Source organism: Physeter macrocephalus, chromosome 17 (genome assembly GCF_002837175.3).
Source record: "Physeter macrocephalus isolate SW-GA chromosome 17, ASM283717v5, whole genome shotgun sequence".
Taxonomy (NCBI): domain Eukaryota; kingdom Metazoa; phylum Chordata; class Mammalia; order Artiodactyla; family Physeteridae; genus Physeter; species Physeter macrocephalus.
In genome coordinates, this window is record NC_041230.1 from 7,800,925 (window position 1) to 7,815,146 (window position 14,222).

Consider the following 14,222-nt stretch of genomic DNA (forward strand, 5'->3'; position numbering starts at 1 on the left):
GGACCCAATATGGGTCTCAACCACAGGGGGACCTGACTTCTAGAGTGCATTCCTAGACATGGCAAAAGCATCTCACCTTACCACCTTTACCTGGGGCTACCAAGGAGGGCTGGGCCACAGAGGGCCTGGTCAAGGAGAGTGATATCTCCTGAGCTGGGCACATTGGTGGGCCAGCACCTTCCTAGTTCCACAGGGGCAATTCCAAAACCTCTACCCAAGGAGAGCCATGCCTCTTAGAGTACCTTCCTGGAAACACTGCTTCTCCCCTCTCTGCACCCTCTATCCCCACCCTGTTCCCTTCAGATATCTGGACCAGGCAAAAAACAAAAGCCAGAGAGACAGGACACTTTCCAAGGAGTGTTTCTTGGCTGGAACACTCACACCCCACCACCAGGACTGACTTCCCAGTAAAAAGAGTCAAAGCAAGAAGATGAAGTGCTGGTAGGCCAAAAAAACAGCTAAACTGAAAGTGGATAAGTGATAAATTTACCATAAAGTCTACAGAGGAGTCAATTATATTGTCCCAGAGTGACTTTCCTCTTCTGGATCATGGCAGTATGATTAGGTAAGAGTTTAGCACTGGGGGAAGAAGACTGGGGGTATGGGGGCATTAGAGTCACGAGCACCTTCTTTGACCTCTTTGGGCATCTTTCCTGGAAGTCGAAAATGAGTTCCTGATAAGGTCTTCTTGTGTTTTTGTGTTTGAAATGGTGCCTTTCAGTATGGAGAGGGGCTTCCTACACTGCCAGTCCAAAGCCATCGAAAAGTCAGGCACACCTTAAGAAAACCCGACAAAAACGAGGGAAAAGAAGTCATATTCAGTCACAACCAAACACAGCAATACAGCCACAAGGTCATCAGGAAGAATAGGGACTGCAGGGAGTCCCAGGCCCATTGGACAAGCCCCATTCATCCACCCACAGGGGCATCTCCTCAGGCTCTGGCTCTGGCTCCATGATTTTTTTTTTTTTCGCCCTGCCCTGGCTTGTGGGATCTTAGTTCCCCAACCAGGGATTGAACCAGGCCCTTGGCAGTGAAAGCAAGGAGTCCTAACCACTGGACGGCACGGGAATTCCTTCTGACTCCCTGCTTTGAAACCTATAAGGGAGCAAAGCCACCCAGAAATACACAGGCAGTCCCATCTCGGGGTTCACAAGGCCGTCCTCTTCCGGGATAGCCCCAGGCTCTCCCTGAAGCATGGCAGGAGGAAGGGATTCCACAGGTAGGCTTCTGATCCTGCTTGGTCAGACTGTCCCAGACTGGCATTCCTCCATTCTCTGTAGCCCCAACAATCCATCCATCCATCTGTCCATCATCCTTCATCCTTCATTCCATCCATCTACTGGACCACTGGAAGACTGAGGCCACAGGCCCTAAAATGGAGCACGGGCCACAGCCTGCACCTGCCCACCACCAGAGGGGGCTCTCGCTTTCCCTGATCTTGGAGCACCCATCTTTAGCAACCATCTTGGTCACTGAAGCCACCAGCGCTCCTTGGCCAGTGCCTGCGCTGTTCGAGGGCGGTCTTCAACAATGGAAAGCTGGACTCTTGCAGGAGGTGGGGCGGGTGTGGATAGGGGGAGATCTCCTCAGGTCCGCGAGATCCCAGATCTCTGGGTTTCTGCTGCCACCATGGGCGCAGCCGCTGGAGCCGCCACAGTGGCAGCTGGACTTGGTGGCAAGATGCAGACATGCTTTGCACCACCGTGGACCCAAACCTGTATCACAGAGAGTGGAAATGAGGGGAGAGGGCGCGATGAAATCTGGTTGCGGAGGGGCTCATGAAGACCCCCAAGTCCCGCTGGAAGTGATGGTCTTGTAAGGCGAAAATCCATCAACCTCGAAGGCAGCACATCCCCATGGGCAGAGGAGGCCCATGTCCTGCCTTTCGCAGTGGCTTCCAGGAATCTGTTAAAAGCCCCTTCTCCCCGCCATTCTTCCTCCCCAGCCCCTCCCCCCAACCTCTCTCTCTCACCCCCTTTAATCCTGCTTGGTAAGCCTAGCCTGGCCGGGCTTTCCTCCGCTCTCCGGGGCCCCAACAATCCATCAAATCTATTCATCCATCCAACTTTCCATTTATCCATCCATTTTTCTATCCATCCATATCGTTCCATCTATCCGCTGGACCACTAGAAAACACAGGCCACAGGCCCTTAAGAAAGCACAGGCCACAGCCTTCACCTGCCCCTGCCAACAGCCTAACGGCTCGCCGGCTTCTCAACAGCCTAGCTTACCCTTCCAATGACAGCTGTGCCTGTCCTTCCGAAGCTAGCTGCCATCGTCTCCCACGCATGCGCAGTGCGAGGGCGGGCTTCAACCCTGGCAAGCCGGGTTGTCAGAGAGTAAGAGGGAGAGGACATAAGGGAGATGATAGGAGGTAGGGAGGGTGTGCCAGCCTTTCTCTCCTTGGGTTACCAATATCCCGGATCTCTGAGTATGTGCTGCCATCTTTGACGCCGCCCGCCACCGCGGTAGCCGCTGGACCTGGTGGCGAGACGCAAAGTCTACCTAATTCCGTATCTAGATGAATGATAATGGAGTCGATTGGGGTTGGGGAGAGGGAGGATGAAATCTGGTGTGGCGGGCGGCGATAAAGATCCCCAAGTCCCTGCTCAAAATTATGGTCGTGTCGCCTGAAAATCCGTTGACCTCGAGAGTGGTTCCCTCCACTAGACGTGGGCAGAGGATGCCCATGCCCTAGTGCCAAGTGGGGCGCGGGACTCTGCCTCTCCCAGTGCCTTCTAGGAATCTGTTGAAAGCCCCTTCTCCCCGCCATTCTTCCTCCGCAGCCCCCCAGCTTCATTACCCCACTCTTTTAATCCTGCTTGATAAGCCTGACCTGGCTTTCCTCCACTCTCAGGAGGCCCAACAATCCATCCATCTATTTATCCATCCATCGATCCATCCACCTTTCCATTTATCCATCCATCCGTGCCCTGGACCACTGGAAGACATAGGCCACAGGCCCTTCATAGAGCACCAGACACAGCCTTCGCCTAGGCCTGCCAACTGCCGAGATCTCTGAGTCTGTTCCACGAAGCCACGAAGCCACGGTGGCGCTCTCCCAGAGCCTAGCCAAACTGTCGCATAGCAACCGGCCTTGTTGTGTTTCTGTCCCCAGCACCAGCGGTTGGAAGGCGGTCTTCAACTCTAGCAGTCTGGGTAGTCTGAGGCGAGAGGAGACAGGAGAAAGGAGGGGAGTTGGTGGGAGGTAGGGAATGTATGCCAGCCTTCCTCTTCCCACGTTACCGACATCCCAGATCTCTGTATCTATGTCGCCATCTTTGACGCTGCCTGCGCTGGCACCGCCACCGCCACAATGGCAGCTGCACCTGGTGGCGAGATGCTGTGTAGACCCAAATCCAGATCCAGGTTGGTGGGAATGCTGTCAGATGGGTGGAAGTGGGGTGGGGGAGCTGTCATGAAATCTAGTACTGAGGACGGCAAAAAAAGATCCCCATGTCCCCGCTCGAAGTGATGGCCCCTGTAGCCCAAAAATCTATTGACCCTGAGAACAGTACCTCCCCTAGACATGCGCAGAGGAGGCCTATGCCCTTGTGCCACACGGGGCAGGAGTCCCTGCCTTTCCCAGTACCTTCCAGGAATCTGTTGAGAGCCCCTCCTCCCAGCCGTTCTTCCTCCCCCACCCCTCAACGTCTCTCCCCCACCCCCTTTCATCCTGCTTGGTAAGCCTGGCCTGGCCTGGAGCCTCAACAATCCATCCATCTATTCATCCATCCATCTTTCCATTTATCCATCCATCCATTTATCCTTCCATCTATCTGCTGGACCACTAGAAGACACAGGCCACAGGCTCTTAACAGAGCACGGACACAACGTTCCCCTGCACCTGCCAACAGCCAAAAGGCGCTCACGCGCCCCCAGAGCCTAGTGGACCAGTCCAATAGCAACTGCTTGTCATTGTGAAGCCAGCCACGCTCATGTCCCGCGCATGCGCAGTGGGAGAACGGGCTTCAACACTGGCAAGCTGGTTTGTCAGAGGGTAAGTGGAAGAGGACAGAGGGGACGTGGTGGGAGGTAGGGAGGGTGTGCCAGCCTTCCTCTCCTTAGGTTACCGACATCTCAGATCTCTGAGTCTGTGCCGTCATCTTCCACGACGTCGATGCCACGGTGGCGGCTGGACCTTGTGGCGAGAGGCTCTGTGGACCCAAATCTGGATCTAAGTGGGTGGTAATGGAGTCAAATGAAAAGAGAAGGGGAGATGCAATCTCATCGGCAGGCAGAGATGAAAACCCTTGAGTTTCAACAACTCATTTGCAGAGGGTAGCAGGGAGAGGACAGAGGGGAGGTGGTGGGAGGTAGGGTGGTGGCTGGACTTGGTGGTGAGACGCTCTGTGGACCCAGATCCGGACTAGAGTGGGCGGTTATGGTGTCAAATGGAAGGAGCGGGGCGGGGGGCGGCGAATGAAATCTGTTGCGGCAGACAGCGATGAGGATCCCTAGTCACCGCTTGAAGTGTTGGTCCTTGTCGCCCGAAAATTCATTGACCCTCAAGAGCTGCATCTCTCCTAGACATGGACAGAAAAGGCCCACGTCTTGGCGCCACACGGGGCAGGGTCCCTGCCTCTCGCACTGCCTTCCAGGCATCTGTTGAAAGCCCCTCCTCCCTGCCATTCTTCCTCCCCAGCCCCAACCTCTCCCACCCCCTTTAATCCTACTTGGTAAGCCTGGAAAGCCTTGGAAAGCAGGGCTTTCCTCCACTCTCGGGAGCCCAACGATCCATCTTTCTATTCATCGACCCATCCATTTATCCCTCCAACTATGCACTGGACAACTGGCAGACACAGGCCACGGGCCTTTTAAAAGAGCACAGAACACTAACCCTGCCAACCTTCAAACGGCGCTCTCGCTCCACCGGAGCTTATCGGAGCTTTGCATTGCAGTGGCGATTGTCATTGTGAAGCCAGCGGCGCTTGGTCCCTTTAGCGCGGTTGGAGGGCGGGTTCAACTGTGGCAAGGTGGGCTGTCACTAGGGAGGAGAGAGAGGACAGAAGGAAGATATGGTGGGAAGTAGGGAAGGTGTGCTGGCCTTCTCCTCAGGTTACTGACATCCCAGGACATCCATCGATTCATCTATCTTTCCATTTATCCATCATTTATCCTTCCATCTATCCGCTGCACCATTGGAAGACACAGGTCACAGGCCCTTAATAGAGCACAGGACACAGCCTTTGCCTGCACCTAGCACACGTCCAGAGCATAAGGGACTGGGTGCATAGCAACAATAGTGCTTACCATTGTGAAGCCAGCTGCAATCTGGCTTACATCCCACATATGGGCTGTTGGAGGGTGGGCTTCAATTCTGACAAGCTGGGTTGTCAGAGGGGAGGAGAGAGAGGACGTAAGGGAGATGGTGGGAGGTAGGGAGGGTGCGCCAGTCTTCCTCTCCTCAGGTTACCCAGATCTCCACCGCAGCGGTGGCTAGACATGGTGGCCAGACGCAGTCACGCCAGGTACCTCTGTGGACCTAAATCTGGATCATGGTGAGTGGGAATAGCGTCAAATGGGAGGAAAGGAAGGGATTATACAACATTTGAAAAGTCATTTTATTAGGTGTATTAAGGTTTCTTAGTTACGTTTTCTAAGTTTTTACATATTAGATAGATACATGGAAGAATTTATATTAAAAATCTTATCTGGGATTTGCTTTAAACTATTCCAGGAAAATGTTGGTGGGGGAATAGATGAAACAAGATTGATAATTGTTAAAGCTGAGAAATAGGTACATGGGCAGGCTTATTATACTATTCTCAATTTTTTTATTTTTTTGTGCCCTGCGGCATGCGGGATCTTAGTTCCCTGACTGGGGATTGAACCCATGCCCCCTGCATTGGGAGCCCAGACTCTTAACCACTGGACCGCCAGAGAAGTCCCTGGGCAAGCCTTTCTTGGCCTTCTGTCCTGGCAAGGATATTCCTCCTCCTGGAGGGAAAAATCCAAGCTGTGATGTGAGGCTGTGTTTTGTTGAGGAAGAAGGGTGGCCTGGCTTGAACCAGCCAGCAGAGAGATACCCTTGGTCCTCCTCCCCAGACCAGAGTTGGCAAACAGGGCCTGGTTGCAGCCACTTATTTCTATCAGGAAGTGACCTGGGCATCGTTTGGAGAGGTGGGCACACATGGTAACTGGCTGTGTCTGGGGGCCCAGTGTTAAGGGAGAGGGGCAGGGGTATCTGTAGGGAAGATATGAGTCCAACACTGTAGTAAGAACTAAGTGTGTTTGGAGGTTGACCTGCTGTATTTATTTCAGGGCAAGGCATCTTAGTCTTAGGTGTGTCTTAAGATGGACAGAAGAAGAGCTTGGTGGTGATGTGCCAGGACTCTGGACTTTGAAGCCAGCTGTTTCTGAATCCGGCTCAGACATGTACACTAGTGGGTACTTGGGTCACTGACTGAAATTCTGTGTCAGGCCATCGTCACCTCCACAATGATGATCATAAGAAAAGGTCACTAATGGTTCCTGAAGGAACCACAGCGAGGAATAAGGAGTTTCTTCCAGGCCCCAGTGATTTTCACCATCAGCTCTTTCAAAGGCTTTCTGGGCTCTATCCCCACCCATGTTCAAGGTTCTGGTGGTGGCAGCACACCACCCCCCGGTATATCTGCTAAAATTCATCACACACCAAAGGGAAAAGCAGTACCTTTCGTTTGATGTGGATCATGATGAAAGACAGTTCATTGATAGGTGCAGGGAGGTGTAAGAACATACATTCATCATAGGTAAGACACAGAAGGGAAATGCTCAGTCTGGACAGGGAATGGAGTCTCTTTGATGAGGTTGAAGACAAAATGGAACAAACCAAAGAAATGGAAATAGGGTATGGCCAAATCCAGATTGGGGTGGGTGGGAATGGAGTCTAATGGGGGAGGGGGTGATGAAATCTGGTGAGGTGGGGGAAACGAAGATCCCTGAGTCCCCACCAATGTGATGGTAGTGTCAACCCCAAATCCATTGACTGTGAGAGCGGTACCTCTCCAAGACAGTCCCAGGTACACCCTCAACACCATCATGAGGAAAGGCTACCGTTGCTAGGCCTCTGATCCCCTTGGTCAACCTGGCCTTGCCTTCCTCCACTCTCAAGAGTCCTAAATATCCATCCATCCTTCTATACCTCCATCCATATATCTGTCCTTCCCTCCATTCATTCGCTGGATCCACTGGAGGATATAGGCCACTAGTGCCCACTGGAGAAAACTTCACAGCCTGTGCCTGCACCTGGCCTCTGCCAGAGGGAAATCCTTCTCCCACAGAGCCTGGAGGACTCTAGCTTAGTAACCTTGGTGGTCATTGCGATGCTCACAGCGCTCCTTTCTCGCACATGCGCAGTTCAAGGGTCGGGTGTAACTCTGGGAGGCTGGGTGGAGTGGTGCGGTGGGGGGGGGGCGGAGGGGGGTGGCGGGTAGATAGGGAGGGTGTGCTCACCTTCCTCTACTCAGGTTACCAAGATCTCACATATCTGAATCGCTGCTGCCACCACCACCAGCACCACAGCCACCGTGGTGGTGGCTGGCCTCAGTGGCTAGACAAGGACACAACAGGCACCTCTGTGGATGCACTTCCGGGTCGTGGTGGGTGGGAATGCTGTCAGATAGTGGAGTGGGGAGGGCTGGAATATGGTGAGATTAGGGCAATTAAGTTCCCTGAGTCCCCACTGAAAGTGATGGTATCCACCGAAAATCCGTTTTCCCTGATACCAGTACCTCCCCTAGTTGTGGGCCGAGGAGGCCCCTGACTTGGCGCCATACCCCAGGGGATGGTTCCCTGCCTCTCTCAATGCCTTCCAAGAGAATGTTCAAAGTTCCCCCTCCTCGCCTGTCCCCAACCCACCCCCCACCACTACCGCCACCTGGGCATGATTGTGGGGGATATGGCCATGGAGGGCACTACTTCCTGCCGGTCAGGCACACCAGTTTTCTAGCACCTTCCTCCTTGGACCAGGGCAATGGGAACACAGTGAAGAGGAATACATGCAGGAGGTACAGAAATGTAAGTCTGACATGCCCAACTGGGATCCTAGAAGGAATGGACAATGGAGAGGAAAAAGTGTGCTTCAGACACAGCTTTGAGGATCCATGGACCAACCATGACCCCAAGCCATGCTTTGAACCCCCCTAAGACCCCAACAATTGTCATGAATGAAAACCATAACCAGGAACACAGAGGAAATGTTCTGAAGGCCAACCCAAGATGTGAGAGACTTGGGGAGGGCATGTGTGTGAGGAGAAAAAGCAATAAAGGAGTGATTTCAAAGGAGCAAACCTCATCTCAAGGATCTCTGCATTTTAACTTCTCAGTGAGATCAGCTGAAGCCAGAAGATTAAGTGTTCATGAACAAGAACACACAGGTAAAGTGGAATTGTAAATCTACCACGGAGGAATGGAAAGGAAATTGCAAATGAAATACTCAGGGGACTTCCCTGGTGGTCCAGTGGTAAAGAATCCACCTTACAATGCAGGGGACGCGGGTTCGATCCCTGGTCAGGGAACTAAGATCCCACATGCTGCAGGGCAACTAAGCCCATACGCCACAACTACAGAGCCCACGCACCCTGGAGCCTGTGCGCCACAACTAGAGAAAACCCGCACGCCACAACTAGAGAGAAGCCTGTGCGCTTCAATGAAAGATCCCGCATGCCTCAATGAAGATCCCGTGTGCCGCAACTAAGACCTGATGCAGCCAAAAAAAAAGAAAGAATGATGAAGTAGAAGGTGAAGGACAGTCTAGGTGTAGTATATATATCTCATGATTTATATATAGATATTTGATTTGGTATGGAAGCCGAGTTACTTTATATGAGGTAAGAATATCAACCGAGACACCTGGCTAGTCATTCAGAGATATATGCTGATAAGGAAAACTGATGTAACTGATACCATAGAATTTTGGCATTCTTTCATTAGGAAGCCTTTCTTCTTAACAACAAGTCAACACAATTTGAGGTCATGAAGGACAAGGAAATACTGAGGAAATTTTAGAGGCTGGAGGCAGCTGAGGAGATATTACTTCCTACTTGTATGCCAATCCAGGAGCAGAGAACAGGACATTAGTGAAAAAATGGTGAATTTGCCATAAGGTCTGCAGTTTAGTTAAGAAGGTTGTCTCAGTTACTTTCCTGTACATGATGTTTGCACTATGGTTTGGTAAGTTTTTTCTTTCTGACAACAGATTAAAAGAAATCAATAACAGAAGGAAAATGGAAAATTCACTATGTAGAAATTTTAAAACACACTTTTGAAAAACCAGAGATTCAAAAAAGAAATCAAAATGGAAATTAGAAGCCATCTCAAGACAAACACAAAACAAAAATACCAAATACCAAAAGCAGTACCAAGAGGGAGGTTTATAGCAATAAATGCCTAAAAAAGAGGAAATAACTAAAAAAAAAAAACCCAAACTAGATTTACACTTCAAGGAACTAGACAATGAAGAACAAAACCCAAAGCTAGAAGAAGGATGGATATAATAAAGATTGGAGCAGAGATTTTTTTTTATTAGAAATAGAAAAATCAATGAAATTAAAAGTTGGCTTTTTCAAAAGATAAAGTTGACAAACCTTTTGGCAGACTAATAATGAAACTAAATAAAATTACAAAGGAAAGAGGAGACATAACTGATGCCATAGAAATAAAAGGGATCATAAGAGATTACTATAAACAATTATATACCAACAAACTGGATAAACTACAAGAAATTAATGAATTCCTAAACATATACAACCTAACAAGACAGAATCAAGAAATAGAAAGTTTGAATGGAGTTATAAGTACTAAGGAGTTTCAATTAATAATCCGAATCCTCCCAAGAAGGAAAATCCCAAGTAACAGATGGCTCCACTGGTGAATTCTATCAAACATTTACAGAAGAATTAATGCCAATAATTCTCAAATTATTCCAAAATTTGAAGAGGAGGGTAAACTTCCAAACTCATTTTATGTGGCCAGCATTACCCTGATACCAAAGTCAGACAAAGACATCACAGGAAAAGATAACTAGAGTAGTAGGGTTCAAGATGGCCACTTAGGAGGATCATGAACCCACCTCCTCCCATGGACACATCAAACCTACAGCTACATACAGAACAATTTCCACTGAAAGAATCCCCATAACTAGCTGAGTGGCTCCTACACATTGGGTGAATGAGTAAAAACCCACGTTGAAACAGGTAGGAAAGGCTGAGACACAGTCTTGCCATAAAGACCACCTCTGCCACAATGACCCACAATGAGGAGGGAACTCACAAACCTGAGCTTCTCCCTAAGGTGTGAAGGGTTTGAACCCCACATCTAGCACCCCCACTTTTAAGACCTGCACATGAAAGATGAGGTCCCCAAACCTCTAGCTCTGAAAGCCAGTGGGGCTTGCACCCATGAGAACCATGGGGCTCTCTGAACTGAGGAAAACTCCAAACTCTCTGATGTTGAAGCTGTACAGTCCGAGACACTGCCCATTCCTTGATGACTGTAGTTAACACCACAGATTTCAAAGAATAATGTCCTTTGGAGGGTGCTATGGACTGAACTGTGTCATCCCAAAATTCACAAGTTGAAGCCCTGATGCTTCAATGTGACTATATTTGGACATAAGGCTATTTTAGGAGGTAATTATGGTTAAATAAGGTCATAAGGGTGGGATCCTAATCCAATAGGATTGGTAGCCTTATAAGAAGAGGATACAGGAAGATCACGCTCTCTCCAGGCATGTACACCAAGGAAAGGCCATGTGAAAACACAGCAAGAAGTGGCCAGGTAGGAAGCAAGTCCTCGTCAGAACCCACCCAGGCTGGCACCTTGATCTTGAACTTGCCAGGCCCCAGACTGTAAGAAAATTAATTTCTGTTGTGTAAGCCACCCAGTCTATGGTATTCATCTAAGCAGCCCAAGCTAAGACAGTGGGGACTTGGATTAGATAGGACTCCATGGAGCTACTCTTCATTGGCTTCATGCACCACTAAATGCTGATATAAAGCTCAGGTAGGAAAAGACTCCCAGGTAAAAATAAATTTTAAAATGAAGCCAAATCATACAAAGATTGAAATGTTAATCTTTCGTATAATAGGTATAGTTATAATAAGATAATAATGATGTTAATAATTTACTGTTTCTATAGGGTGAGTGAGGGACAGGGGTAGAGGAATAACCAGCCTTTTCAGATAGAAGTATTACAACCACACTATAACTACTGCATTATAACTAGAGTATAATTGTATACAACACTATGAGTGACCATACTAACAATGACCTTTCAGAGTCACATTGCATGGGGGTTAATACAATGGACCTTGTAGCCAGCTGGCCTGGGTTTGAATTCCCCCTGTGCTATTTACTAGCTCTGTGACCTTGAGCAAGTTCCTCAACTCTTAAGGAGTCGGATACCTCATCTGTGAAATGGGAATAATAATTGAGCCCATCTTAAGCACTGTTGGGTGGACTGGATTGAGCTTATAGATTTAAATTGCCTGGAACAGGGACAAGTGCACTCAAACAGTAAAATTTGCTGCCATCATCATCATCATTAGCACTGTGTACTGAGTTCCATGTCATTTAAACCTCACAGAGACCTTGTAGTGTGGACCATCTCCCTTTGGTTTACAAGATTGTCATCATTCTTGTTTTTTTTTTTTTTTTTTTTTTTTTTTTTTGTGGTATGCGGGCCTTCCTCTGTTGTGGCCTCTCCCGTTGCGGGGCACAGGCTCCGGACACGCTGGCTCACGGGCCCAGCCGCTCCGCGGCATGTGGGATCCTTCCAGACCGGGGCGCGTACCCGGTTCCCCTGCATCGGCAGGCGGACGCGCAACCACTGCGCCACCAGGGAGGCCCTGTCATCATTCTTAATAGTGGTATCAATTATTATGATAGTATTAACATAAATGCAAATAATCACACTGTCAGCATGGTAGCCAGCCTGCAAGATTTCCCTTAATGAATCTTGCCTCCTGGTGTTCAAACTTCTGTGTAGTCCTCTTCTACAATGAATAAGGTTGACCAATGTAACCAATCCAACCACCATATTGTGAATACATTCAAGAAGACTTGTGGGGTCCATGTGGTGAGGTATTAAAGCCTTCTGCCAATAGTCATGTAAGCTAGCTTGGAATCAGAGCCCACAAACTCCAGTAAGCCATCAGATTACTGCAACTCTGGCCAACATCTTGACTACAACCTCAGGACAGTTCCTGAGCCAGAACCACCAAAAGCTAAGCTGTTCCCAGATTCCTGGCTCTCAGAAACTGTAAGAGAATAAATGTTTACTGTTGTTTTAAGCCATTAAGTTTTGGGTAATTTGTTACATAGTAATAAATAGCTAGCTAACCTACTCAGCAATGCATTATAAATGTGTCACTTTCCAGGGTGCAATGGAACCCACCATGGGTTCTCAGAATTGGCATTAATAATAATCATAACCTTAATATAATTCAAATGATTGTATTAATGTGGTGCTTACATTGTCCTGTTTCTTAGATGGGAACAGAGAACACCAGTTTTTGTTTTAGTAGCAATGTCCAATATTATAATATTAAAATAGCACAATAATATCAATAAAGGAGTAAACTAATTGTGCCTATTTCACAAAGGAGAAAAAACATTGCCCCTAGGGGTGGGGCTATTGTTGTGTTAATATAATGCAGACAACAACGGAAGGTAGCAGAAAGCAGAAGGGACACGGGATTTCTTAGCATCAGAGTTGATGTTATTCATGGTATCTTAATAATTAGAGTCATACAATAAATAATGACAAGGATTCTGATATTAGTTATAAAGTATAACTATTAATTATGCTTCAATAAGAATATAATTGTGGAATTAAGTAAAATAGTTAATAAGTGGTATGGTATGGTGTATGGTATGGTACAGCATATGGTATGGAAAGTGGGGTGAGCTCAGGTGGGGTAGGATATAATATAGATAACAGTCACTCCAGCACAAGTAGCCCTATTGAATGCTGAGGATGCAGGTCTCAGCTTACCCTGACATTAGGGCAAGTGCCCATGACAACATTGGCTTTAACCAGACCTTAGCCACAGGGTCCACACCTGCCACACTAGGCCTGGAATCCTCTGCCCTGCCACCTTCCCCTTGTCCCCTGGGTTTCATATCCACTGGTGGCTCCTCTGGTGGAGCAGGCAGGGCAGACTGGACTGAATGATGGGATATGAAAGTGCTGGGGTGGATGCTGCCAGGATGGCCCCCTGCCTGTGTATCCCGCACTACTGTCCTCCCTGCTCTACATAGCCTACCCAGCACAACCAGGAGGAGGCTTAGTAAGGAGACACAGCGCTAACTTGTGGATGCTGGGGGAGGATGCAGGTCAGATATGCTGGGGAGGGGAAGGATGGGATGGCCAGGGGAGAAAGGGCGTGGTTGTGCCGGGGCATGGGGAGGGGAATTAAATCTCAAATTAGAGGACCTATAACCAACCCACCCTCCTACCCCCTCCTTCCTCCCCACAAATTTAGCTCACTGTGTGGAGCACTTGGTCAACCTCACTGCTATTGCTATCATTCATTCATCCATTTAACAAATTTGTACTGAGTTTCTACTTTGTGCTAGCACCATGCTGGCTGCCTTGGACACAGCAGGAGAAAGACAAAGTCCTGACATCATGAGAGTGATGGTCCAGCAGGGAGGGAGGAATGATAAATCAAAAAAAGAAACATTTAATATTAGGTCAGACGGTGGTACTTGCAGCACAAAGATAGTACAAAATAGGAAGTGACCCCAAGAAGTGTGTTACTTCATATACAATGGTGTGTGTATGTGTGAACTCTCCAAACAGGAGAGGACAGCAAACTGAATGCACGCTGGGGAAGAAGAGTACTCTCAGAGAACACAGCCAGGCAAAGGCCCAAAGAGAAACAAGCTTCAGCCATGTTAAGAACAGCCAGAATGGGCGTGTTGACAGATAGTAAAGACGTTGACCAACTACAACTGCAGGTTCTTCAGACCCTATGGCCCCTTTTTTTATAGTTATAACTTTACACTATAAACATTAAATGTAAACATGTAAAAATACAAATAACTGAAATTTTATGTGAAAGATTGATATACAAAATAGAAAAAATTACATACTCCAATATATAATCATACAATACATATTATATTCATATAAAATAAACATTTTTATTGTAATAAGGAATATACAATAAATGGTATTACAGTGTACTATATTACAAATATACAATATTATTATAGTATATAATGATATG